This window comes from Lonchura striata, chromosome Z (genome assembly GCF_046129695.1).
Source record: "Lonchura striata isolate bLonStr1 chromosome Z, bLonStr1.mat, whole genome shotgun sequence".
NCBI lineage: Eukaryota > Metazoa > Chordata > Aves > Passeriformes > Estrildidae > Lonchura > Lonchura striata.
Genome location: NC_134642.1, coordinates 7279792 through 7307056, shown reverse-complemented (window position 1 = coordinate 7307056; position 27265 = coordinate 7279792). Strand labels below are relative to the sequence as shown.

Genomic DNA, 27265 nt, shown 5'->3' with positions numbered 1-27265 from the left:
TACTACGGATAATAAGAAAAACAGTGCAGCAAATGAGTGAATGTAAGAAGCTGTTTTGTTACAGAGGAAAAGAAACCAAGATTCTTCAATTTATACAAAAATAAAAGAAAAAATTATATGTGCTGACATTCTGAATGTATTAAACTTGACAGAATTGAGCACTGGCTGGCTATCTTAGCTAATAGGAAAATATTAAAAGATACATTTGAGAGAAACTAATTTATTTTCTGGTTTGCTGTTTTCCATAGTATTCTAATTTACACAGAAATACATGCTCTTCTTAGGATGGTTAACTGTGCTTCTCTATTCAGCAAAAAACACCTGTAGAAACCTTTAATTCTGAACTTAGGTTGAAGATTGGTTGCAACCCTTTGGAATGACAGGCATTAAATGTGGACTTTTTATTAATAAATAAAAATGCTTCCATTTTTTTATTATTTGGTTTTGGTTATTTTTGTTGTTTTGTTTTGCTTTATGTTAGCTGTTACCTGTATTGAAGGAACAAATATTAAAAAAGGAGTAATTTGCTAGGAAAAAATCCCCCAGGATTGTTAAAGAATTGAATGCAGATGTTAAATCAAAGGTAACACCTCTATTGTAATCACAGGTCTAGTTCTTCTAATTTTCCTCTGAAAAGTATGTTTTGAATAATACTACTCATGGCTTCTTTTAAAGAGATATTTGTTTCTGACAGCTGCTTTCATTTTACATACAGGAATATTAAAGTCTTTTATTATTACAGAGAACGCATAATTACAAAAAAAATTAGCATTTACTTTCAGATGGTCCCCAGATTTCCCCCATCCATCCCCATAATCTCCACTACATTCTATTTTCGTGTAAGAGGCAAATAAATGCTACACCATATAATTTAAAATAGTCTGAGTTTAAATTATTCTAACTTGAAAGAATGTCTTTTACAAAAAGAAAAAAAAATATTTTAATCCTTCTGCAATTCTGTTTTTCTTTAGACTTAGAATTGATTAAACAAAACAATGCTCTGTCCAACTCTCTTCTTTTCATGATTTTCTCATCCATCCATTATCATCCTAAAATACCATACTCTTACAATATGGAATTCTTTAATCAGTCCTGACATGCATCTACTTTTTGGCCTAGCCCCAGCAAATACAGTTGTGCTCTACTACACATCATTCCCCTCAATAACCTGTTTTCCTTTAGGTAACATACTTCATTTCAAACCTTCAGGATTCTGTAAGGCTTAAATTAGAGGCTGGGTGCATAATGCATAAGCAGAATTCTGGTTTCATTCAGAAATACTGCTTTCATTCAATCTGAATTTTGGCCAAACCAGCTGCAAAACTAAGCTTTAGTCTGCCTAATCAGTTGTTAGACCCCATTACTGAAATCATTGCTGTTTTTTAAAATACCTAAACTTAAGAGTATGTTCCAGGATCAATTATTTTTCAGGATCATCAATTGTTATGTGGTATTTAACAAAAAATATTACAAAATAAATAGATAAAATACAAGTCTAAATATTACTTCTGCTACGAGTATGACCATTTGAGATCTCAGCTCAACACCTCCAGTAGAAAACATAATTTTCCAGTACCACACCACTTGGCAAATCAAAAGATTCATATATATTTTTCTAGTAATGCTAACAATACCACGGAATCACTGAGTCACTAAAGTAGGAAGACACCTTCAAGACCATTGAGTCCAACTGTTAACCCTGCACTGAGTCCACCTCTAAACTGTGTCCCTAAGTGCCAGATCTACATACCACCAGGGATGGTGAATCACTGTGCAGAAGCACATCCTTTCAGAAAGCAAATCTTCTAACACAGAAGGGGGAAAAAAAGGGAAAAACAAAAAATAAATCCCATTTCAGAGAATATGGATACTTAAACCTATGTATAACTTTCCAACATCAATGGGTTTTACACAAAATCCATTAAAAGGAGTCACTCTTCCTCTGACTTTAAATGAAGTGACACTAGTTGCAGCAACATATGAAATTATGTGAAATTTTTTGGGCTCTGTTTTTCATCCTCCAATCTGAAATACTGAACTTGAAGCTCTAACATGCTCACTGTTCTGGAGGAGAATACTGACCATAGATCTGTTTTGTACACAGAGTTTCAAAAGGAACAGAAATGTCCTCTTCTCTTTCTGGAAAGCTGTTCCACTGCAGATGAGACAGAATCCACTAGTTGTAATTTAATGATATTGTGTTGTTTTATACTCAACTTAGACCAAGACATATAGATAAAAATATATCACAATAGCTACAAGACTCAGAGAAAGACTCTAAGGAAGAAATTTTGAAAATACCTGGTCAAAGTCAGAACAGCCTTAAACAACTGCCTAGGTGGTTGGGAAAAAAGAATGAACAACTGAAAAAAACACAAAAAACAAACCTGTAACACCAAAACACAACAAATCAAACACAATGGATTTGAGAATTTAACTTACCAGTTCTTTGTGAACTTCTATAGGAGCAGACTATGATGTGATCCTGCCTTTATAATAATCCTTCACATTATTCCACAAAAGTGCTCCACTCTGGAGCACATAAATAATCCATACATCCAGCAGGCCACATGCTGAAAATGCAATGGTTGCTCACAGTCATGAATATATACTGTGTTCCTAATGTTCCTAATCCTTTTTTTGCTCTACACCAGAATGTTTTAATGGTCATATTATTTATGATATATACTCAGGAGCTCTAATTTTACAAATAACTCATCCATAATTCTATTTTTGCAAAACAATAGTTTTAAAAATATAGGTTTGAAATATTCATAAATTCTTAATCCATCTCAGGAAGCAATGCTCACAAAGTAGTTTTGTTCTTAGAAAAGAGTGGCTTTAGAGTCTACTCATGCTAACACTTATACAACACTTTCCTCCTCTGATTCAGGGCCAGAGGAAGAAATTTAATAATTCCCTAAGAATTTGTACAAGTCTATAAACTGAATGTCTCTTATACAACTGTATTTTGAGTAGTGTTTTTCCAACAAAATACATGTGAATCATTAGAGAAAATGAAACCCTTTTTCTAAGCCTGTAGAGCCTGAAGTCCTTAAAGCATGTGACTAATGTGCTTAGGGCTGTATGTTGCCTCTGCAACAAAAGGTGAAATCCATCAGCAACAGGAAGGAGCACGAAGGTCTCATGAATAATTCAACAGATAAAACTGATGCTACACATTGTTGACAGGGGAGCCAGAAACCCCCTCCAGGCAACAGGGATGGAAACAAGGAGCTCCTGTTTTTGAGTTGCATGTGTCCTTTCTAAAGGTCTTCTTCCTCCTGGATGGCAAGCCACACATGTCCTGTGTAGGTGATGCCTCGCTTGCACACTAGACAGAGCAGCCAGCTGAACAAACAGAGCAATGTGGAGTCACTTCATACAGACTGGTTAGGCTGGGACACATTCATGGCCTCATATAGTTTTTGTATCCAAGTAAAGAGTAGATGACACAGCTCACCATTCTTTACATGTGCAACATTACTCGCAATGCTTTCCAAGACAAAGAAACTTCAATATTTGGCAAACCAAAGTCTGGTGCCGAATGGACATCTGTTTTGATCACAGCCTTTCCACATCATGGGTTGTCCTTAAGAAAACAAAAAGAGTAAGAAAACTGCTCTTTGCCTTTACAAGTCAATAATAACAAACCTATTTCTAATACTGTTGAGCAACTGTAAATACTTAGGAACATAACAAAATGGAGATTAATTTATTTTCATTAGATTTCATAAACAGATCAAGGCACACATCAAATCTTTTTGTTTAGGAAAATCTTTAATATTGTTTGCTTTGTTGTGCAAGATAAATTTTTCACTCAAGTTAAAGATAAACCTTGTTGCTCTTGTTCAGATAAATTATCAGAATTCCAAGCCTGATGTTTGACCCTAATCAGTAGAACTAGCCAAGCGACTTAGATGTATAACTTTCTTGAGTCAATTTATGCTAACTTTTGCTACAGGTTTTTCATAAAAGCAAAGGTCAATAAAGGCAAGAATAAAAGGTCAATTGTATTTGTTCTGAACCAAATGAAACTTGCTAAGAATTCTGTTTGAAACACCTTCAAAACAGAACAAGAAAACTTTTAATACATAAAAATGTGAAATATAAAAGAAGCTAGTTTTCAATAAGATAGGTAATGATAATGGATTTTAAAAGTGAGAAAAGATACCTACATTAAGCTAAAAAATGTTTTGTTGTTCTTTTAAATATTTTCTGTACCACAGTCAGGAATGCAATAAGCAGGTTATGAACCCAAGATCATCTTCCCTGTAATATGTTTAAATCCCAGGAAGAGAGTCTGGCCTCAGACTGACAGTCAGCATGAATCACCACCAATTCCAAACACCTCTCTTGAAAAAAACTTTGCTTCCAGATTTTTGACAACAAGCTTTTTCCTTATTTTGTAGCTTGTTTTGAAGAGTGGGTGATGATCATCATCTGACAGCTTAGCTAGACCCAGAGAAGATACCAGAGGAATACCATGAAACATCCTTGCTTTAAGTTTGCATGGCCACCTACATTCTTCTTCCATTTTCAAGTGATCCTCAGGAAAAGTGAAACAAAACACAACTGTATTCGTTTAGACCTAATATTAGAAAAACATTAATCTATTTCACTCCATCATGAACCTATATAACTCATCAACAATGTTCCAAGAGACGACGGAAGAATCTCATGCTTCAAACGCATCTAGCTCTCCATATGTACTGCTCAAACCAAAAAACAGTGGAAGTCTGAGCTCCCAGAAGGCAAGCAGTGCTAATTGTCTTCCTCTAAGGCTTTCTTTAGAAAGTAAGGCAGGAGGCATCTACACAAAAAGACTCTTTTGAGTTCCCATAAATTTCAGCAACAAACCTAATAATTGGTAGGTAGCAAATAAAAAAATGTAATTCAGTCTGCAAGTCACAGATAAACTCCTAGCACTACAAGCAGTAAAAATGGTTCAACTCAAATAAGACTCAGCCTGAAAAACCAATCACATGGTGTCACAGTAATCTGAGAACCCCAGGAAATGCCAGAGTTGTCAGGCCACCACCTTCTCAATAACAGTTCACCCAGATTAGAAACTGGATACACTAGGTCACTAGCTGGCAAAACTCCCAGCCTCAAATGACAGCCTGTCAAACAAGAGAGAAGGGCACTCTTACATCTCCTCACTACTAATAGGAGAGCGTGACGCTCACTGGGGAGTAGAATCAGCCCTTCACCACAAAAACACCACAGCAACATATTTTGCCTTCTGTAGAGTAGTGCACGCCCCAGCAAGCCTACTTCTTCAGAATTCATAAAATTAATCTTCTTTTCAAATTGTCTTACTATTATGGTGATGGACAACTTGATCTATTGCAATGTAATACACTCCACTGAATCTACAAGTTACAGCTAGAAGTTCATTAGGAGAAAAGAAATCTGATTATCATGGTGATAAAAACCTGACAGTAACTCTGTCATGGGGAAGATGGTGGAAAATGGAGCATTAATCAGTCACACTTTCTCTGATGAAGTTCGTGGAACAAGAAAAACAGCTGATTTTAAAATCAGCATCCAGTGTCAAGGGTTCCTTTGCTCACTTGCATACCTTTCCTTCCCAGCTCTGAACATGAGCCACTGCTACAAGATCTTCATCCACACAAATTATGAGATACATAATGCCACAGTCACATATGGATATCCAGTATGTCTTTATTTTAGCTGGGTCCTAAATGTTTACGTGGCCCACTGTGGCAAAGTAAATGCCCAAGCCCTGATTCTCAGGAGGGAGGTGTGATCTCTTTGCATCATGGGGAATGAGTGCTCTGCTGAACACTCTGGCTGGGAGCACCTTGAGTCAGCAGAGCACAGAATTTGATGTACATCTTCATTTCTTCCCTGCCCAAGAAACTTTCCAAAAGGAAACAAAAAATACAGGACCAGTGCATATCTAGTCTGATCCTGACATTGAATCAAAGCACCCTGAGAGGCACATCAGGAGACCAGAAGGAACGCAGGTTTCCTGAAATGTGTTTGCTGCCATGTACAATAAACAACCATTGAAGGCAACAACACAAAAGGAAAAGGCAACAAAATCATTTGCACTGCTGAAAATTCAGTTAACCTTAACCAGGCTGCAGTCTATTTCTGCTTATGGAAAATGTGGATGTCAAAATTATAAAGCTTTCTGGAACAGAGATTCTCCTGAAATGCTATTTTGCATGAACACACTGTTCCCATATACTTCAAGTTACACATTTACTACACAGCTGAGAGAAATTAAACACTGACAGAACTAGGGAAAAAGAATCTTTTAAATTCTTTCCAAAGGTCACATATATAGACTAAATGTCAATCAAACCATTTTTCTGATGACCAGGAATGTAAAAATCACCAGAAAAAAACAAAAAGAGTAAGATCCTAATTCACTCTCTCTCTAAAATTAAAACCAAACACTCCTTTCTCCTAAAGACCGAGTAATTCTTGAAATCTATCAAGACAAATCAACTAGAAAACCTCGTTTTGAGAATATTTACTAGAGTTCTTTACCCAGCCAAGCTGAAATTATTATACTCAGTACAGCAGAAAATGGTTTGAAATAATACATAGCATAGACTTTCAAAAATTCCATTACTTATGTAGGTTTGGGTGTTTTTTATTCTTTTGGATATAAGCATGGTATCTACTAGAGATTGTACATAAAACAGAATTGATAAAAGTGTAAGACAGACATATATGCAAGCTTGCATCATTGATTCTTTTTAATAACAGCAACATGCCAAAAAATCACAAACTATGCAAAAGGTTAAATAAAATACTTAACTTATTCTAATAGCAAAGTAATTTGTACTAAGTCTCAGTAAAATTATAGAAATGGCACATGCTCAGATGCAGTTTTTGGCATCTGTAGATCTGGATTTTGGATAAACTAACTTCACTAAAGCAGAAGTGGAAACCAAGCCTTTATCTTGCACAAGCTGATTGAAGAGACAGGCAAACCAAAAACTGACTACTGATAAGGAAAACCAGGTTGCTGGAGAAGAAGAAGGTGGGGAAAAGGGAAGAGACTACATCAAAATGTCGCCAGACCAATTCTGCTAGGCAAAACAGAGGTTGTAAATGTATTGGCTTCCTGCCTCAAGATCTCCCATCCATAATCACAGGGACAGCTCTGGAAAAAGGAAATACATCTTCACACAGAGCTCTAAAATATGTACAGCACCAAGGATTAGGAAAGAACAAAAAAAGGGGCAACAGGTTAGTGAAGTCCTTGAGGTAGCAGGAGCCAGTGCCCACAGGCCCCTTGGACCCACCTAGCTCACTTTTCTCTGCCAGGGAATTCAGGCGCCTGTGCAGGCACAGACTGAGCAGGCACAGCTGGACACAGGGCTGTGGACAGCCCCCACCCACCCCAGAGCCAGACACCATTGTCACCTGTTTGAGGAAGGCTCCAATTTGAACTGAAGGTGTTGAGGAATTGCTGTGAAGACAGCAACACAAGCCCAGCCAAGCCTGAGATGGACACCTTCAGCACTCCCTTGTCTCTTTGCAGGATTGGTGCCACTGTTTGACCTCCTGGTGCTTCTGCAGTACTACTCCCAGCCTACACCCACAACTTATGGCAGAGCAAAACCCACCCCTTCAGTCTTTCCAGTCTACACAACACAGACATCAGATTTACAAAAGCCATGCATAAATCAGAAATAAACTGAACAAGGGCTAAAGGATTTTTTTTTTTTTAAACATAAAGGCTAAAGAACAAGCACCCAGGCCATGCAGAGAAATGATCACCCAAAATTTAAAAACATGTTGTCAAGAACTGACACTTTCACACAACATGAACAAACTTCTCACCCAGTATTTTTGAAACATTACGACGAACAGAGCTAAGCTTAATTAGCACTACTCTAAGTTATCTTTACTAAATCAAGTACAAATAAGCTCAGTTAGTAGATACAAGCTTCATCACAACACTTAACTTTCATCTCAGTAAAGGCTGAGTGATTTTGTATTTCAAAGGCATCTCTTGCCACTCTCCAATAATTAAATGTGGAGGCCACTAGAGAGAAATACAGAGAGCCATCCAGGAGACCTTGGAGCCATGAAATAATTTAACTCTTGAAATGTGTTTAAACAATATTTCAGTGTGAAGAAACAGACATCTTTAGTGTGCACTACATTCCTGCCATTCCAACCTGTCCACAGGTTCCTGTTCATGTTCTTTTTCCTGTATATAGAGAAAGCCTTCTTTCTGGGAATACACATTGCACAGGGAAGTTTCCGAGCAAGCTACACTTTCAGATGACATGCTTGAAAGTTTGAATTATTGAAAAAATACTATCCTTTAAGACAGGAGGAGAAAAAAAGAGCAGGAGAAAGACATAGACCAGATGGTGTGGGAGGCAAATCAAAACAGCACAAGGGTTATTAAATTGCATCCACTTGGAACTATTAACTGGCCAAGAATCAGCAAGACAGGTTTCCAAGTGAGCCTGAATACTCAAGGCTAAAATCCTGTGCCTTGCTGCAAAAGATAGTTGAAAAACCAATATCAAAACAATGATACTGTAAATATACAAGAAAGAAGAGTATTTTGTGTTTCATTTACGTGCTTTTCACAGTTACAGCAGTATATTGGAACTGAGCTATCTTTCTGATGGGAGAATATGAATGCTGACTTGTAGCAGAGTACAAACCTCTACCAGGAATAATCTTCTTGTACATGGTATGTCACAATAGGACTAAAAGCCATAAAAAATATTTTAAAATTTAAAAAACATGTGGCTTTTTTCTGAAGAAATCTGCAGATACTCTGTATTTCTGGAGTTACTTAAATTTTACAGGCAACTTCAAACATCCAAGTTAGAAAATTTTGGCCAAATTTCACCACTGCATACAATGCAAATGTTTCCCAAATTTGCAAATGTTGCTTCCCAGATTGTTGCAAAATACAAATTACAATACCACACATTTAATGAAATGCAAGGAAGTCGTTATTCCCTTTTATTCTTACGCTCTGAACTGCACAACTTTACACTGCTGATCACAGAAAAAAGGGGGAGAAGAAAACTCTTCTGAAAGGCTGAAAAGTAGAGTAATAAACCTGAAAACATTTTCAAATTTGTCAGAGAAACACAGGACCTAGGAGGGAATTTGCCTAAATTATATTAGGAAAATATAATGACAGCTCAGATTCTGCTGGTCAAGGGCAATCAAAAAGAGCAGTTGTTTAAACAGAACAAGAGTTCTTGAGGCCAGACAACACTTTAAACAACTCTTTTTCAAATGTAAAGTATACAATGCAAATAAAAGAAATCACAAATGATGCATTGCCTGCTAAAGGGAGAGGGCTTAGGTCAGGTATTATCAGCAATTAAAGCTATATAACCTCATATTTAAAGAACTAAATTAAGATCTCCACTCCCCACTGACTCAGAGTATCGTTCCTATTATGCATAGATAAATTAAATGCTCCTGGCAACCTCAGGCTGTCAAATCAGTCCCCATGCAATCAAGCATTACAGGCTGGAATTTGATTCATACTACTTTTAATTCAAGATGCAATTCTTGCAGAGTCAAAAAAAAAGGAAATGTGAAAGACACTGTAAACCATGACTGCCAAGAGAAATGAAAAATGCCTTAGTGATATCTGTTTTTCTTTGGTGATTTAACTTAAAAGGCAGAGTAGCCACAGAAATGTTAGCCCTGCTTTGAGGCCTGGATCCCACGAGGAATTGAGGTCACTTCCAACCCTAATTTTCCCAAAAGGTGTGTATTTCCACTTCATTTTCCTAGTCAGTGTCTAGCCTAAGTAATGTTCAGTTCTTTTCATTTTCTGTCATTCCTTGCCCTATTATCCACCTCACAAATGAACATCAGCCTCTTCAGGATGACCACACTGTAAACCCAGTTATCAAGAAAAATTGCTCAAATGACCATTAGCTGGGCTGTGTATTTGACTGCTCCAGCACTCTCAGAAAGCCTTCCCTCTGTAAAAATACAGAGATCAACCTGAAGATATGCAAACTGCTGTAAATTAAAGCAGATCTATGAGCAGAATTTTCAAGGACACTCATTATAGTGAGATAAAAACCAAAATCAAGTCCTATTGAGAGGTATAGGACAGTACACTGCTAAACTAAGCTAGAAAAACTAATTTAGACAAATGAAAATTTTCAAACTTCAGAGAAGAATATGCTTCATTTATATACACTTCTACATATATAAAAATATATGCATCCATTAACATATCTATCAAGGTAGTACAATTTAGATGCACAAAGCAAAATTTTTAAACTTTCTTTCATTTTAACCAGTTTGCCTTTAGAAAGAATCCCTAGCCTACTAGTAGTCTGAAATATCCCACCTTTCTGATTTGCCCTTGATGGGGGGAAAAAAACCAAACAAACAAACAAACAAACAAAAATGAATGGCTATAAACTAGAGTCAAGCAATCCAAACAATATCATTCAGCCATCATTTAACTAAAAGTTAATAAAAAAGGAAAACAAAACAAAAACAGATATCTTGTAATCCAACAGGAAGCAATTGCAAAGACATGCAAAAGTGCAAGACTAAATACTTTCCTGTATTTTGATAAGAAGCAAGAGGAATGTTGCTATTTACAACAATTTACAACTATAATGTTTCAAGGGAAGGCCAGTTTACTTGAACACAGACTTTCTAAGCTAAAGTATCTTCAAGACACAGAAACATCATCAGTCAAGTCTAAGACAGTCTAAATTGTTTAGTAGCACCCTCACTGTAGCTCCACTGACTGCAACAGAATTGTGCCATTTTATAAAACCTGAAGATGAGCATTACACTTTTTGTAGTATTACCTTATAGCCAGCATAAGCCTTTGCATTCTACAATTGTGTAAAAAAGGATAAAGGATTAGGGGGAAAAAAGTAACTGCAGACAAAATAGCTGAGCAGTGTTTGCTACTCCTGTGGTCAGCAGCATCTTAAAATCCACTTTGATAAAACAAACTGTTCCACCACTTCCATTAAAGATGTACAGTTTCTCCTGTAAAATAAAATGGAAAAAAAAAAAAAAACCAAGCCAAGCTAAAAAACAAAACAAAACAAAACTGAACCAGAAAAACACCTCCAAAAAACCAACAATGAACAAACCCAAAAAACCCTATACACAGTTAGGTAAGCAAGCTCTTTCTACAGCAGCAGTGTCTGGATGATGTTTTGGCTTTCTAGTCCCAAAAAAACTCTCCACTATTTCGCTATTTCAGTTTCTTCCTTCAGACTAAATCCCTTCTCCTATGTCTGCAAAAATTTCAGTGTCTTCTGAAGCCTGGAAATCTGTCCTTCACAAAAAAACTTTTAAAGCCTGCTACCTGCTTGAGTGAATGATGGCATATAGAAAAATTACTAATGGAAATCTAGTAGATGAAGTATTTTAATTTTCGATTCACTGATAACAATTAGAAAAATACTTATTTTTTCTAAACATATACTAAAAATATGTCACAATGATTCCATAAGTCAATTATTCAACTGTTCACGTACATTTTCCTATCTTCTAATAAATCAATTTTAGCAAGATAATACATGAAATTCAGTCACTTTAGAACAGCTGTTGGTTTCTGTCCAATTATGAAATTTCTAGTATTCTTCTATACGTTCTGTTTTGAAATCAGATTTTTATATGTCTCTTTGCAATTCTGGTTGATAACTTGTTCATGATACTGTTTCTCATAAAATGTTGATGAGTTTTTGCCATTTATGCTGTATTATCTGTTCCCTTCTTTTAACAAGTAATCATTTTGAATGAACCACAGAAATTAGTCAAAGTTACTTAAATGCAGTAGGGTACGTGTATACCAGGATATGTAAATACAGTAAGAGCTTAAATTTTGTATTTCCTTGGATAAAAATGTAAGAAAGGTAGTTTACACTAAAACTTCTCTGCTCTCAGCACACTTCACACTTCCTTCTGCTCCATTTTTCTCATAAACAAAACTATCTCACTTTCTCCTACAATTTTAAAATTAAATAGCCTTCATTATTTTGTTTGCCTTGGCAACAGGAGTTTCAGAAGATGTTACTGGTTCTACAAAACTAGACACAGTCAACAGCTATGACTGTGTCAGTGAAATGAGACTCCCTGTTCCATTTTAGATGCTGAACACTAATGGATAAGTAATACAAAAAGGCATATCTGGAAAGTTAAATGTTTTTCAGTTCAAATTTTATAAAAATATACTATGATCATTTAGGTCTGACCTTTTATTTTTTTTAATCTTTTATTCATGTAAAAATGTAAAACACTCTATGGTTTCTTACAGAGTTAAAAACAATTACTACCTTTATCAAAGAGGTATAAATGCTACCTTAATTAATAAAGATTAATTGTCTATCTTATAGAAAATGTAGAGACTGCTTCCAGAACAGCACTGCTCCTCATGCAATTATAATGTCACTAATGAGACACAAATGAATGTCTTCATCCTTCTGGAAGATAAATGTTTCAGAAGTAAAATAAAATAGAAAATATGCTCATGAAACCAGATCTTTTAAACACCTTCATCCCAGCAGACAGCTGCTTGGGAGAGAAATGGCAGAACAGCCTATAGATTTTTGCATAAACAGTTTTGTGGGATCTTAAGTATGAGCAAGTCATGGTTCACATTCTTCCTTAACCAAGCCGTCTCACGGAGACATAGTCAGGTTTGTCTTTAGATGGTTAAGGTTCACTCATTGTTGTCCAGTTCAACAAAAACATACAGTGAACTATAAACTATCTTAATGCAAAAACACACATTAGTCATGAAATCAAATCTCCATGAAGACTTATTTTCATTAAGATGTATAATTATACTAATGAAAACATACATCAAGAAAGGAGATTAAAGCAACTATTCTATTCCACATTACTCTCTCAAAGGTTTGCCTGTCTAGATGAAGCCAGAAATAGGGACTCCATAGAAATGGCTGTTCATGTGAATTAAATACATGGAAAATTAAGTTTCTGATAATCCAATCAGAACTATTTCCACGGAGTTGGAGTGGCACTCTAGAGCTAATGAAACATGGCCAATGAATTAGTGATGTAAGTCGCTAATTATTCACTTATCATGTAAGTGCTAGTCTATATTTATCGCAAAATTCAATACATCAAAAATCGTGCCTGGTATAAGGTCTGCTGATACACCGCTGAAGAGAGAAGTGCTCACATACTATTATTTTAGTTAACATGAGAGACACAGACACAAACCACTGCTGCTTCAATATACGTAAATGAAATACCAAACAGTGCTCTTTCCAAAACTTTTTATGATAAAGCAGTGGTTCATGCAGAATTCCTTTTAAAAAGACTGTATTTGCACTGCATGTCTGGGAAACACATAGAACACAAATACTTCTACTGCCTGTGCCTTCACCACTGTGACTGTAATCATGTCAAACACCAATAAAAACTGTGCAGGTATTAGGAATTACCTGCTGATAACATTGTTACATGGCAGATGAAACAATTGCAAGAAAATGTCACAAATACCAGCTTCAAATACTTAGAAGAATTTAGCTCAGTAATTGATAAGACAGTAAAACAAGTCTTGGGCGCCAAAAAAAGTGAGCTCAGGGTCTTAGTCTTTAGCTGTTTTTTACAGTCTGCATATATTATAAAAGTAATAACTTGGTTTCTAAATAAAAAAAAATCCCTTCCTTGGATAGCTACTTACAATATTAATTTTTATAAAATGCTTTTTCTATACCAGAGGTCAAATTACTGAAGTTCTGAGCAGTTCCAGACATTCTACATATTTAGGGGGTTACTGAAAGATTAAAATTGTTGCAGTTAACTTTGACATAATTTGAAGTTGAACTGCTTTATTTGCTAGTTAAATAGCATTTTGCCCTACTCTAGAGACTAAATTCACCGCAGAGCAGAGAATTCTTACCACTTCATAAATATCTTGTTAACAGCTATACTATGACCTAGATAAGACACATCATGAAACAGAACATTAAATCAATTGAACTCATTTTTGTTAAGGCAGCAAAACAAACTGTAGACTTTTCAGGAGGGAAGACAACCCTAATGGTGCAGAGATAGATGACTAATTGTATAAATGAAAGTATTGGCTTTTTTCTCTTGGGACTCAGGAAAGATCCTTTCCAAATTATGGTTTTAAATTAAAGACATTTGGAGGTCTCAAATCTTGTCCCTTTTGGACATATAACTAAATCCCTAAACCACTACATATTTTCTAAAATCTTGGCAGTCTCTGCACAGAAAAGCCCAGGACTGACCCAACTGACTCAGAATTACCAAAGAGAGTGCTTTCATCAGTTCAGAGGGAGAAAGAAAGAAATAAAGCAAGGAAAGAAAGAAAACGGCAAAAAGAAAGGAAATGGGAAAAAGGAAGGGGCAAAAGAAAGGGGGAGAAGAAAAGGGGAGAAAAAGGAAAGGGGGGGAAGAAAGGAAAGGGGACAAAGAAAGGAAAGGGAGGGGAAAGAAAGGAAAGGGGGGAAAAGAAAGGAAGGGAGGAGGAAAAAAAAATAAAAGGGTGAGGGGAAATGAATCCCCACACTAGGAAAAATAGCAAAGATGGGGGAAAAAGAACACAAATAGTTTTATACATTAGACATGTACAATAATAAAGGATGTAATGATTATTTCACAACTATGGTTTTGACATGCAGAAAATCAAAGCATGGGTTTTTTCCTAAAAAAGCAGAGTCCAATGGTTTTTTCTACCATATTAAGGCTCCCAAAGGGCCAGAACCTGTAGATGATAAAATTTTCCTTCACACCTCTATTCACTTTGAGTGTTTCAAATTCAAAATGGTATTTGAAATACAGCCTGGCCCTATTTCACTTCCCTTCTTTTTCCTAAGCAAAGCTTGCTATAGAAGCGGGGTGAAAGACATAGCCACTGTTACACTGAATGTCCTGAAGAAGATAAAAGTAACCACAGTATAAGGTAGGACTTTCCCCAAGACAGCACTGGAGCCATGGTAGTGATGCAGCAGCTGAAGTTTCCAGTTCCCTGCCACTCCACACTCATGAACACATTAAACTCCATTAAATTTGCTGTCACATATTCTTACAACCCTACCTCCATTTCTACACCCCACAGGCATTTATATTCCTCACAGACCAGACACTCTGCTCAGACATGTCCATCCACAGCACCTGTTCCCATACCACTCTTTGCTAACTTTAGTGTTCTATTTCATGATAAAATAAGTACAGGTGCTGATACCAGCAGATTCTCAAGCAACAAGAGTTACAAAGAAGCATGCTAATTATTCAGTCACAGAAAATCATCTCTTTGGAGGCATTTTTCCTACCTGCTGTCCAGGAACTCTTTTTCCAGACAGATGGGAAGAGCCACTGTGGATCACTGAAGAACTTAGTAGGCAACCATAACACATCTATGAATTCCTAAGATCTAAAGTGCTATTAAATGGGCAAAGAATTAGTCAGAATGAAAACATTCAAACAACAAAACACCCAAATATCAGAAGGAAACATGCTATAGCGAAAAAGATTAAATCAAAGAACAGAAAAATAAGATGAAGGAAGAAAATGGGATGATGAGGAGGAAATTAGGAGAACCCTGTAGAGACAATGACAACTACACCTATTTATTCTTACATCAGTTTCACAATTTTAAACCCATAACTTATTTCACGTAAGTATTAATGCTTAAAAATTAATTTATATCATATGCTTCCAAAGCTAGAGTAGTTTTAGTTAATTGCTTTGTTCTTACAACATGCAACTACTCAATCAATGTGGGACTTCAAAGAGTAAAAGAAGTAGGAATACATGATCCAGTGTGAGATTAAAGGGTACAGTTTTAATCCATGAAATTGATGCAGGCATGATATTAAGAGTGTAAGAGAGAAAACTGTCATTTGTAAAACTTTCTATGGTCTTTATCTGAATTCTGAAAAAAAAATTATTTTCTGAAAATAGGTAGGTATGAACTCTCTGCCTTTCAAATTGATGAATCTGGTACAATATCAAAATGTACTTTACAGGGGTTATAGAAATGACAGTTACAGAAAGGCAAGTTATTTTAGAAGAAACCACAGAAGTAGAGACTTACACATGTTACAAGAGTTTCTGCTGCTGGAAGTTTAGCTCCTGAGGACCATAGTATGACACCTCCTATCCTCTATGGAATGATAGCCTGAAGGTGTTAGGGATGGAGCTGTTCCCTATGACATTCTCATAGGTGAGACATGGAATTTTATATAGAGGCAAGTGACAGCTCCTTAGAAAACCATCAGAGTTAAGTCTCAGTGATTAACTGAAACAATGGAGCTTCACAAGTTTCAGTGCTATGGATATCTGCCTTACTGAACTCCACAGGCAACACTAAGCTGTTATGTGCTACCAACATTCTGGTCTCAGTAAACGGAATCAAACATCAGCTAAAAAATGGTATGGAGAGGGTGGGAATAAAGACGGGCAATAGACTGAAGCCAGGCAAAAAGTTTCCTGCTTAAACCATTTCACTGGTACCAAACAGGGACTTGGCAACAATTCTTTGTGAAAGATCTGGGGTGGGTCAGAGCTTGAGCAAGGCCACCTAGCCACAAAACAGTCAGACTTCAATCTGGGACATAAGACATCATCCAGTAAATATAGGAAACAATTATGTTCCTTCAGCTGGTCCTGGTACAGCATAAGCTAGAATATACCAGTTTTGGTTAGCACACTTCAAGAAAGGTGTTTTGGAGAAGGTCCAGTAGAGAAGAATGAGCACAACCATGAGATTCAGAAAATATGATGTAAAGGAAAAGGCCAAGAAAACAGTAGGTGTTCAGACAGATATCTACAAGGAGACAAGAAAAATTTTGGGAAGCATTTCTGTAAAAGTTTGACAAGCTATTTCAGAAACCACAAAAATAAAATCAAGTACAATTACAAGAGGTAGAGGAATAAATTTTAACAGGAAGTAATGTACTTGGATTGCAAACAAGTGTAAGTAATCACTAAGCCTGCATGCCTGCCTGTGGAAGTCACTCAATCTCTGCTCTTTTCACCTCCAATGAAGATGGAGAATCAATGAAGTTGGTTCTGCCTAGAAGAACAAATAATCCAACCTCTCTATGTCCTTCTAGATCCTTTTCCCCCCAACCATACTGTGGTTACAGAAGACCTCAATCTTCCTAGAAAATATAACAGAGGTAAAGGCACTTGAAAAAAATTCTACGGAGACTAATGCCAAGTATTGAGGTTTGATTTTTCTCTATTTCTAGAAATTATAAATCCCATGGCAATATGATTTAGTGCCAGTAAAGATGACAAGTATTTCACTGATCATTATTAAGGCCTTGTCTGTAGGAAGAAAAGTGCATCTAGTCTACTCTTTGGTTTCACACTGAAGTAAGACTTTCTAATAATTGCCTCTGTGGACATAATACGTGTTCAGTAAATGTGAGATAACATTTTCTGGGTTTTGTAATTCTGGAAATATGCTATAAATCAATACCTTTGGTTTTGCAGTCCTTTCCTGTGGGGACACATCATCCTCAAGTTCCAGAATCAAAGTTGCTCCTGACTTTAAATTTGGCTTTTGCATTACAGACCAATGTAACTTCTGAAACCTGTCTTTCCTAACTCTGAATGCTCTTGTGTTTGACTAGCATGATCCTCTTCAGAACATTTTCTAGATGTGATATGTTCTTAAATAAAACACTAGCAAAAATAAGTCTATTTTTCTCAGGAGCAACATTATCCAAAAGCTCTCTACATATAACATTTGAGAGAACCATGGCTGGGTTTTTTCTGTTGCTTTGAAAACCAAAGTATCATGAACTTTGTAACAATTTCTCTACTACCTCTGTTAGAGGACACATTTCTGAATCATATTTCTACACTGACCCAGAGAGAAAAAGATAAATGTGGTATCAGCTTTAGAAAAATGGGTTGGATTACTATCTGTAATTTCAGATATAAACATCCAAATTCACTGAGTTTGCAAAACCAAATCCAAAGAACAGACTCACCCCTTCAATGTATTTATTAAGTACTGCTTCTGGTCTGGCTGGAAATACTTAAAAAAAACCCAATTTGTTGTATTAAATTGTTTCCAGGCAGAGCTATGAAGCACAGTTATTTTTAAATTTTAAACAACAGCAGATATGTTTTTCTCATGAAGGTTTGGTTGAGATCCTATTCAAGCTTGCAATTTTATCTACATACTACTACTTTTCCCTTTGTAAGGTATTCTGGTCTACCATGGAAGGAGTCATCATTAACCACCACTGTAACTACAATTTTAAAAGCATCTTTTTATGTTTAAGTGCATCCTTTAACTACTGAGTTCCTAGAGTATCATAAATTAATTTCCCACTCCCTGGTAAATAAATTCTTATATGAATGGAATCCTCTGGTTTCTCTGACATAGACGCCTCTCTTTTTTTCTTTTCAGCTTGCTGAAAGAAATGTTTCACATCTACTCAAAAGAAGTATAATCTTTATTTCTGCACAGGAAGTAAGATTTAAAGAAATTACAGATAGATGCTAAAAAATTCTTGGTATTTTCAACTTACAGAATATTCAAGAAGATTTAATAGTTCTTTAGAATTTTCACAAAACTTTGATTCTGTCCATTTCCTTCTTTATTGGACTGAAAAAACTGTTTTATTAAGACCTTTAATTTCAAAGCTCATCTTACCTATAATGCAATGAAAAACTCAGTAAACTCCTAAAATGCAACTTAAGCAACAATTGCTGAAGATTCATGAGTTCTAACACAAAGACAAATGGCTAAGGCAGTTTGTGGTAAGAACCTGACAACTAATCAAACACCTGTTTGCAGACTAGACTTTGGAGACAGGCAAGAGAATTTTCTTATTTAAACTGCACAGGTTCAGCTTTACTCTGCACAATCCATATCTTAGACAGCCTTCAATTACAATAATATTGTGGAACTGTCTCTAAAATTTCTAGCTCACACAACTATGTTGATACTTTTACATATCTGATTTTCTGCCCAAGAATAAAGTTCCATGGCAATTTTAGCTCTGCCAGGGCTGCCATGTGCTCACCCTCCCAGCCATCTACCATCTCTTCCCCACAGCAGTGCTGGTGGATCTTGGATGCATGGGACTGGAGGGAATCCAATTCAGGGAGCCTGGACAGAAATTAATTGTATCCTGCAGGGTTAATTTGCATTGAGTCAGCTCTCTGATATGCAGTTTCCATGTTTTGTTTTGCGTGACAAATATACATCAGGGCAGCACATGTCAAAAGGATATTTTATATAAAAAATGCTCCTCTAGTGTGTCAGCAAAATGTAGAAACCAACACATATTTAGAACCAGAACAGAACTGTTATTGCCTGAAATAAAAGGGTACATATGATATTATATTTGGGTTCTCTGTCTGCAGCCTTCACTTGCCTATTTATATTTATGGATTTTTAAGAAGGGATAAATTTTATTATATACAGAAACACTGCTGCAAACATTAGTAGCTCTAGTGTTATTATTGGACTTTTTCTATAACACAGATCTGCTGTGTCACTTTCCCAAACTAGAAACAAGCAGAGCAAAACCACTTATTAACTTATCATCCAGAATACATGCTCTCTCATTCTAAGCATAAAAAAATCTCAGCATTCTCTTTATATCTTATAACTTCTTCCTAAACTTTCAGATGATGAATGACGCAGAAAATTTTATACATTGTTAGGGCATCTTAAGCTTTCAAGCAGATTTATTTATTATTGGCTCATACAAGAGATTGACAGAACCTACTTTAAAATTATTTAGCTGCTGTAGTCCAAGAGTGCCAAGTAACACCATTTTTCCTTTTTTCTCCCCATTTTCTCATTTGCAGACCTTGCTCTATTCAATAATATTTTTGATATATTCATATGAATAATTTCTCATGCAAATCCAAGCAAACTGAATTCATGTTTCTAGAACATTGTTTTTTTTCCTCCAGAGACATTTTATTCTTATACAATCAGACCTTTGTTTGTTCTGCTTCCAAAGAGAAGAAGAACAAGCAAGGTCCCACAACATCTTCATCCAATCTGAGGTGGCACTGCTGTATCTCAGACCTCCTGTCCCTCGGTGTGCAATGTTAATATCTTCCTGTGAAACGTGGTTCCAACACCTGAGGTGTGTGTACTTCAAGTTAACCTGCTCCTAGGATTTCCCTGGAGTGTTTATCTCTGTCCCTGAACTTAGTTGTTCAAAAAAATCTTTTGTGTCTCCTGCACAAACCAAGTCAGAGATATGACATCCATCTATTCTGTTGTAGACATGGAAGAAACCAATCTCCTCCATTTGTGCAGCAGTCTGCCCTTCGTAGAGCCCTGTGATTCCTTTTAGACTTATATACAATAATTTTTGGTTTTTTCCTGGTTCATTTGACTTAGGAGAGTGTTTCTGACCAGTAGAAATCAAGTTTATCATTTTCAAACCATAATTTTTATACTTAAAGACACATTAATACAATTTCTCCTGTCTTTTGTGGTATATTTTCTGTTCTCTATCTACAAAATAACTGAATATGTGATTGTGTTACTGTTCTGGCAAAGAATAATCCATTTTTAGTTTCATATATGATTCAACTAGACAGTTGTGTAGATTGTTTTGAAAAGTAAGCCTTTAGAATTTTAGAACTCTCACAGAATTTATCTCTTCTTTATACAACCAGTCAAGTTATTCTTCATACATAGACAATACTACAGGGAAGAAAAATAATGCTAAGGTGTCAAACTGTGAAAATCAAGGAAAATAATTTATAGAAACTACTTCACCTTGAAAACGTATTTACCAGATTAACTGTTAAATGAACACTGTAGAGCAGTTCTGATGAAGACAAGTGGCAAGGGATGAAGACAAGTAACCTGAAGTTACTGAAATTAAATGTTTATGCCATCATATAAAAGGACGACTAACAAAGGAAGTACAAGACAGAAATCTAAGTTCAGTAGAGGTTTCATAGGTATGACAATATACACATTGTGCTTTTTGGTCAAGAAAGAATACTGCACACACCTTCCTGTTGCTTCAATAAAAATCATTACAGTGGAAGAAAAAAATGCCTTATCTCTTGCACTAATTTTCTGTCCGTATATTCTTCTGCTTCTCTACAGCTGTTTTCAGTGGAGCCAGCTTGCTGATTTAACTAAATAAACCGAATTTCAGGTGTCTGTAAAACTATGTCCTCACCAACCATACTGCCTTCTCTTTAGGAGATGTCAGTGAATTCTGCTCTAGATTCAGAGGGACAGGCACACTCATTTCTTTAAATACTTTTCTGCAGAACCAGTAATACTGTGATACCCTTCCTCTCCCTCAGCTACTGTATCACTCCTCTTCACCATCAGAGACAGGCACACATTACAGCAAAACCACAAGGCACTAATGTACATGAAGAGCTAATTCAATCAGCACAGAGGTGTATGTTCTCTGTGCTTCATGAAGCAGCTCACACTACTACTGATGCGTGTGCCCAGTGGGTCAAGGAGATACACACAGACTCATTTACACCTGCTCAGAAGGATGGAACAGTCTGTAGGATACTCACACAGGGTCTTCAACATTAGTGGAATTCATTTACTTATGCCTGTTGCAATAACAGTGTATTACTTAGTGAAATGTATTTCTATTGTGATTTCTTGTTCTCAGTGATACTAAAATGCAGATTTGTTAGGTTCTTAAATTAAAGCTTTTACCCATTGCCATCTAAAAGACAAAGTCACAATTTTTTAGCTAAGAGATGACCCTTTGACTTTTTGAAAAGTATACTTTATGGCCTGGAAAGCCATGTACAGATATTTTTAGTTTTAAAAAAAAGATCACCAGCTGGCATCACTTGGAAGAGGAAGTTCTTTCCCAAGCTAGACAAGGAGGACAAACAGATGTCAATAGAAAAAGCTTGTTTGTGAGTCAAGGGTGTGGAAAACATCAGCCAAACTATCTACCAGGATTCTGCATATGAATAATGGTGTATGGCAAAGACCCAGAAAAAGTAAATGCAAAAAATTGTAAGGGACATTTCACTACTAACGTTTAGACAAAACCAAGAGAAAAGACAGTAATTCAAGTAAAATCCATGTTAGTCTCAAATGATTACTAGGAAGGCTGTAGCAGTCTTTAGTAGAGTAACAACTAAAAGTAGGATTAACAAACAATGCATCTTCTTTCAGTGCAACAAAATCCTGTCGTTCCTTTTCTTTGAAGCGTTAACTACTTTGTAGTCACTGGATTAGAAGATTTGAGTGCTTGCATGCTTTCCAGACATGCTGAGCCTAATGACAACTTCCTTTATAAAGCAACAGCCTCACAATGAATAAACAAACTTAAATAGCAAACCATTCTTTGCACGGAGAACATAGTGACAGATGCTATAAATTAGATGGAATACTGTAAAGTAGCATTTCTTCCTTCTGAGCAACCACAGAAGGCAACAGTGAAAATCTATAGAAAGAACTATTATTTTTGAAAAAATGAAAAAAGTTTGCTTAATATTTTTTCATCTGCCATGTTAAAAAATAAATACAAAGAGACCTTTAAAATAAATTCTCTCAATCAGAATTGTGATTAAAAGCTTGAAATTCTGACTGCTTATAAAATATATTTTTATTTAATCTAAAATGTGAATTTACGACTCTGAGAATAAGTTATGAAAAGAACTCCACAAGTCTTCTATACAGAATATTCTCACAGCTATCAAAGAAACCACATTATTTCTTACCATTCTTTCCTTTTACTCTTCCTTCTCACTGGTTGGTGGACTAAGATTGTCAGTTTCCTAATTAGTGGTCAAACATATTTCCATGCTAGTGCCTGAAAGCTATTCACACCCTAGACAAAGTGCAGTGAGTTTAGAAATAAGATCAGCTTTTCTGCAAACAACTGCAAACTCAGTAAACAGGATTCATTTGCCTTGTCTCTCATCTCCTTTTCTTCCAGCATCTTGCATTTATGTGCTGTTTACAGCAACAAAGAGATTAAGGGGAAAAGTGCAATTCCACTACAAATGCTTCATTTAATCGAGACACTCAAGAGGAAAAAAAAAAAAATAGTGCCAACTCTTGACTCAAAGATGAACTTCATCACTAAACAAACAACTTAATTAATGCTAGAAAAGTTTGATTACGATTTGACCTAAAAATAGTTAATGTGATCAATATAATTTATTAAAAGCAATCTGCAAACTCCTTGTACTCAAAGATGTACTGACTTTTTCAGATTATTTGTGTACAGTTTCCAGAGCTGAATCTCTTACATAAAAATCAGGATGGATCTATAGCTAAATCTTATGCAACTTTAAAGATTTAAGTATTTTACAACTTTTTGTAGTTCAGCATTTAAAGGCATTCAGAAGTAATCCATGCTTGTATTAACTTCTCCATAAACATTGTAAAAAAGTTTGAAAATAGAGTGTTGTTTTCCTTTATGAAGTTAGGTAGAAGTTTACAAACTTCAGGGCTTTCGAAATCATAGGCATGATTTACCATTATGGTTTCATTCCTTGACATTCTATTGACAGAGTTTTTGTGTTTGTTATTTTGTCTGATTGTTTTGTTGTTTTTTTTTTTTTTAACGCTGCATTCTGCATATTTCTCAAGTCACATAAGCATTAACTTCCAGTTTATTAAACGTCTTTTCCTATTTAATGGTGAGGGAGCAAAAGTCTGTAAGCCGGGTCCATTGTGCATCACCATTTTCAACGTTGCCTCTCACCTGGCCATATTCTATAAGTGAACACTGAAAAGGCTGAAATAACATTTTTTAAAATAAACCTTTAAATGAAATGTAGATTAACAAATATTCTGTTTACCATTAAGCAAATCTAATTAAACAGAAGAATACCCCTCAACAATAGAAGTACACAAGAATTTATTGCTGTGATTATGGGCTCTCAACCACTGGTGCTGCTTATTCAAAGAAAATGGAGTCTCAAACTTCATGCCTATCGAGTAGAGTGAATCCACACTTTCTACAGGTGGTTGAAACGATTATCACAAGTATGAGGTAGTGCTAAAAAAAAAAAAAAGAAACTATAAACCCCAATACACTTTTAATGGTAATTTATGATTTTATACTGCCCAGAGAAGGTTGGAGCCTGACGTGTCGCCTGAGAGCATCTACAAGCAGATGGGGTGGTACATTGTCCACAACAGAGGACGGAGATACGCTGCCACACTCCCAGCGCCTTTCCAGCCCGTTTTCCCAGCGCCAGGCGCTCCATCCACCCGTGGGCAGCTCCGGCCAGAGGTTCCCGGGAGCCCGCACACCTCCATCCTCCGGGAAACCGTGGGAAGGCAGAGAGAGTCTGGCCGTGGCAGATGCACCGGTGACGGTGTTCTCGGGCAGCAGCGGGAGGCAAGAGAACGAAGGAAGGAAGAAAGCAAAGAAGCTCACGGGACACTTGCGCACAGCTCTTTGCCGCTGCTTTCGGAAAACAGAGCGAGCTGCTCAGGGTGAAGGGGAAAAAGCGGGGACGGGGACAGACAACCCGGCATCTCCTCTCGGAGGACGCCCGCCATCCTCCCTGCGGCCCCGGGGGATCCCCGGAGCCCGGGACCCCGCAGGAGGGGCAGAGCAGCGGGGCAGCTTCTTCAAAGGGAGCAATAAAGGCTCTAGGAAAAATAAAGGCGACGGGAACTGACCCCAAATCCGCGAGCTGTAACATGCCCGCCTCCTGCTCTCGCCCCGGAAAGCTCCCAGACCTCTATCTTTCTGCTGACCCTCTCCCTTCATGGCAAGGCAACAAATGGCACGACCTCGGTCCCCGGAGCTGAATAACAGGAAATATAGGCATCTGTCACCTCCCGGGGAGAGCTAAATGGATTAGCGAAAGCAACAAAGGGAAGAAAAGCTCTTTCAAACGTGCAATTGATTAACAAGTCCCCTCTAATCTACAGCATCACTGTTTTTCCTTAAAGACATCATCGGTCTCCTCCAGCACGTCGGTGCAATTAAGTTAAAGCCGGGAAAGGCGGGAGAGGAAGGCACTGCTAACCCGCCGAGCTCCCGCGCTGCCCGGCGAGGACAGAACGGGAAGGGTTACAAACCTGGCATGGAAATGGTGCAGCCTTGTCATCCGCTTGTCCCTGGGCAAAGACTCCCGGGAAGGACTTTGAGAGTAAAGTTTATCTGCTGCAGAGGGGGAGAGGGCAATTTTCCAGAGAATGGCTTCATGAAAGATCAAAGAGCTGGATCCGGCAGCTCTTACCTCAGCGGTGCATTTCACATCCCAGAGAAAACGAAAACGTTAAGCCTCCCCTTTCCTGCTCTGAAAGCACCACACAACTTAGGCGCAAGTGGAGGAGGGGAAAATTAAAAAAAAAAATAAAAATTTTTTTAAAAAAATCATGCGGCTTATTTTACAGGAACTGTCTTACACCATCGTGGCTCTCCAACCCCACATGTTCCCTTAAGGCCTCTAAATCACGGCGCTACCCTCGGAGATGCCGCACAAACTGGCATCTATTCAGCAGCCGCACCGCTGCTGCCACGGCGCAAGGTCAGATGTTAATAGGGACAGTTTATTCAGCCCTAAAAACAATCGCGGAGCTCACTGAACCGCGCGTCCTAGAGTTTCCTGAGCCCAGAGTCTGACCTCCTCAGTCCCTGAGGGTCGGCCAGGTACACAGAGAAAATGGGACCCTCTAAAGCCCAAAAACACACAGAAAGAAACCCCGCAGAGCCTCCATGAGCTGCGAGAACGGCGGCTGCCCCCTCGCCCACTCAACTTTAATCCCCTCCTGGTTCCCGCTGAGATTCTGGCAATACTCAACGTCCCAAATAATAACGCATTATTATAACCATTCCGAGGAGAGGGCTGGAGGGCGGGCAGAGAGGAGGAAGCTCCGCTCATTGCTGTCCACCCTCGGCAAAACCCCGAACTTTTCCTTTGTTTTCTCCTTTCTCCCTCCAGCCTGCCTCCCCCCCCCCAGTAGCTACCAACCAGCATCGGAAAGCTGAGCCGGCCGAAAAGAGACACGAAGCGCTTGCTGCCCGAGTGGGGCAGGGGCGCGGGGATGCGCTCGGGGTAAAAATTGTAGCTGCCCTCGCCTCCTGCCAACCCCCGCCCCCTCGTAAAGAACATAACATCAGGTTTCCATTGTGCCAAGAAGAACATAGGGAAAAAAAGAAAAAGGGGAAAAAAAAAAAAAAAGAAAAAATAAAAGGATGGCGGAAAGAAAGCGAGAGAGGAAGACAATAAAGTAAAAGAAAGAGGGGGGGAAATAAAATAAAAGAAAAAAGGTAGGAAAGGAAGGAAAAGTAGCTAACATGAATCACCACCTGGGGATGCTGGCGGGTCCGCCCGTCCCGAATGCATACGCGCAATCCTCCTAGGAACAGGAGCAACTTTTCCTGCCTCCCCTCTCCCCATACACCCCTCTACTCGAAGAGCAGAAGCATCCTCCCCTGCAGCCGGGAGTCGCGCTCCTTACCTGCGGCGCGGGGGCGAAGGAGCGCGGCGGCCGCCAGCAGCAGCAGGAGGCGGCGCGCCGGGCCGCGCCGTGCCGCGGGGCCCATGCTGCCCGCCCGGCGCAGATCCCGCGCGGCGCCGCGCACCGAGGAGGCTCCGGAGGCACCGCCGCAAACTCGTCCCGGGCTCCGCCGGCCCTGCGCTCCCGCTAACGGACCGGCCCCGACTGGGGGCGGGGGAAGCTGCGCTCCTTTCCCCTCCTCCTCCTCCTCCTCCTCCTCCTCCTCCTCCGCCTCCTCCTTGCCCAGCATCCGAACGTCACCCGGGGCTCGGCGCAGGGAGGGGAGCGGCCGGGGGGCGGACGGGACGGGGACCGTCCCTGGGCTGCGGCACCCTCTGCCGGGGGCAGCCTCCGGCCCCAGCCCCAGCCGCGCCCGCGCCTACTTTTATACTTTTCCCTCCGCGCTCCCTCCGCGATCACCCGGAGCCAGCAGGAGCTGGGCCCCCTCTGAAAGGCGAGTCCTGCTCCCAGAAGCCTCAGGAGCCTGCAACCTTCCTCACAAAATTCCCTATTAAAACAAAAAGGAGCGGGCGAAGGGTACGTCGGCCAAAACCGCTACGGCTTTTCTCCCTTCCTTCTTCCTCCTCGCTGCACAACTGAAGAGTTTTTGCGCCCCTACAGCGATAAAAACAGTAGATTGAACATAGTTTCTCCTGCCCCCAAAGCGCCCAGGAGCGTCAGCCCCGCCGCACGTACTCCGAGAGGCAAGAACCAGCGCGGCTGGGATCTTCTTTGTGCTCTACCGCTTTTCTCATGATGGGGTGTCAAAAGTAGTTTTCTTTCTATCTTCAGCTGGCAGAAAATATTCTGCTTCCAGTAAACTTTCAAAATATTTCCAGG

The 27265-nt window shown here is 38.4% G+C and overlaps 1 protein-coding gene across 1 annotated transcript in view; it reads right to left on the bottom strand.

Annotated features, from left to right (window-relative positions):
* The window catches only part of ROR2 (receptor tyrosine kinase like orphan receptor 2), a 138806-nt gene extending 112346 nt beyond the window's left edge, over positions 1 to 26460 (bottom strand). Inside the window, exon 1 of the mRNA XM_077790230.1 lies at positions 26387 to 26460. The gene's annotated coding sequence lies outside the window, so the exon portion shown is untranslated. The remainder of the gene's footprint in view (positions 1 to 26386) is intronic.
* Between the last annotated feature and the right edge of the window lie 805 nt (positions 26461 to 27265).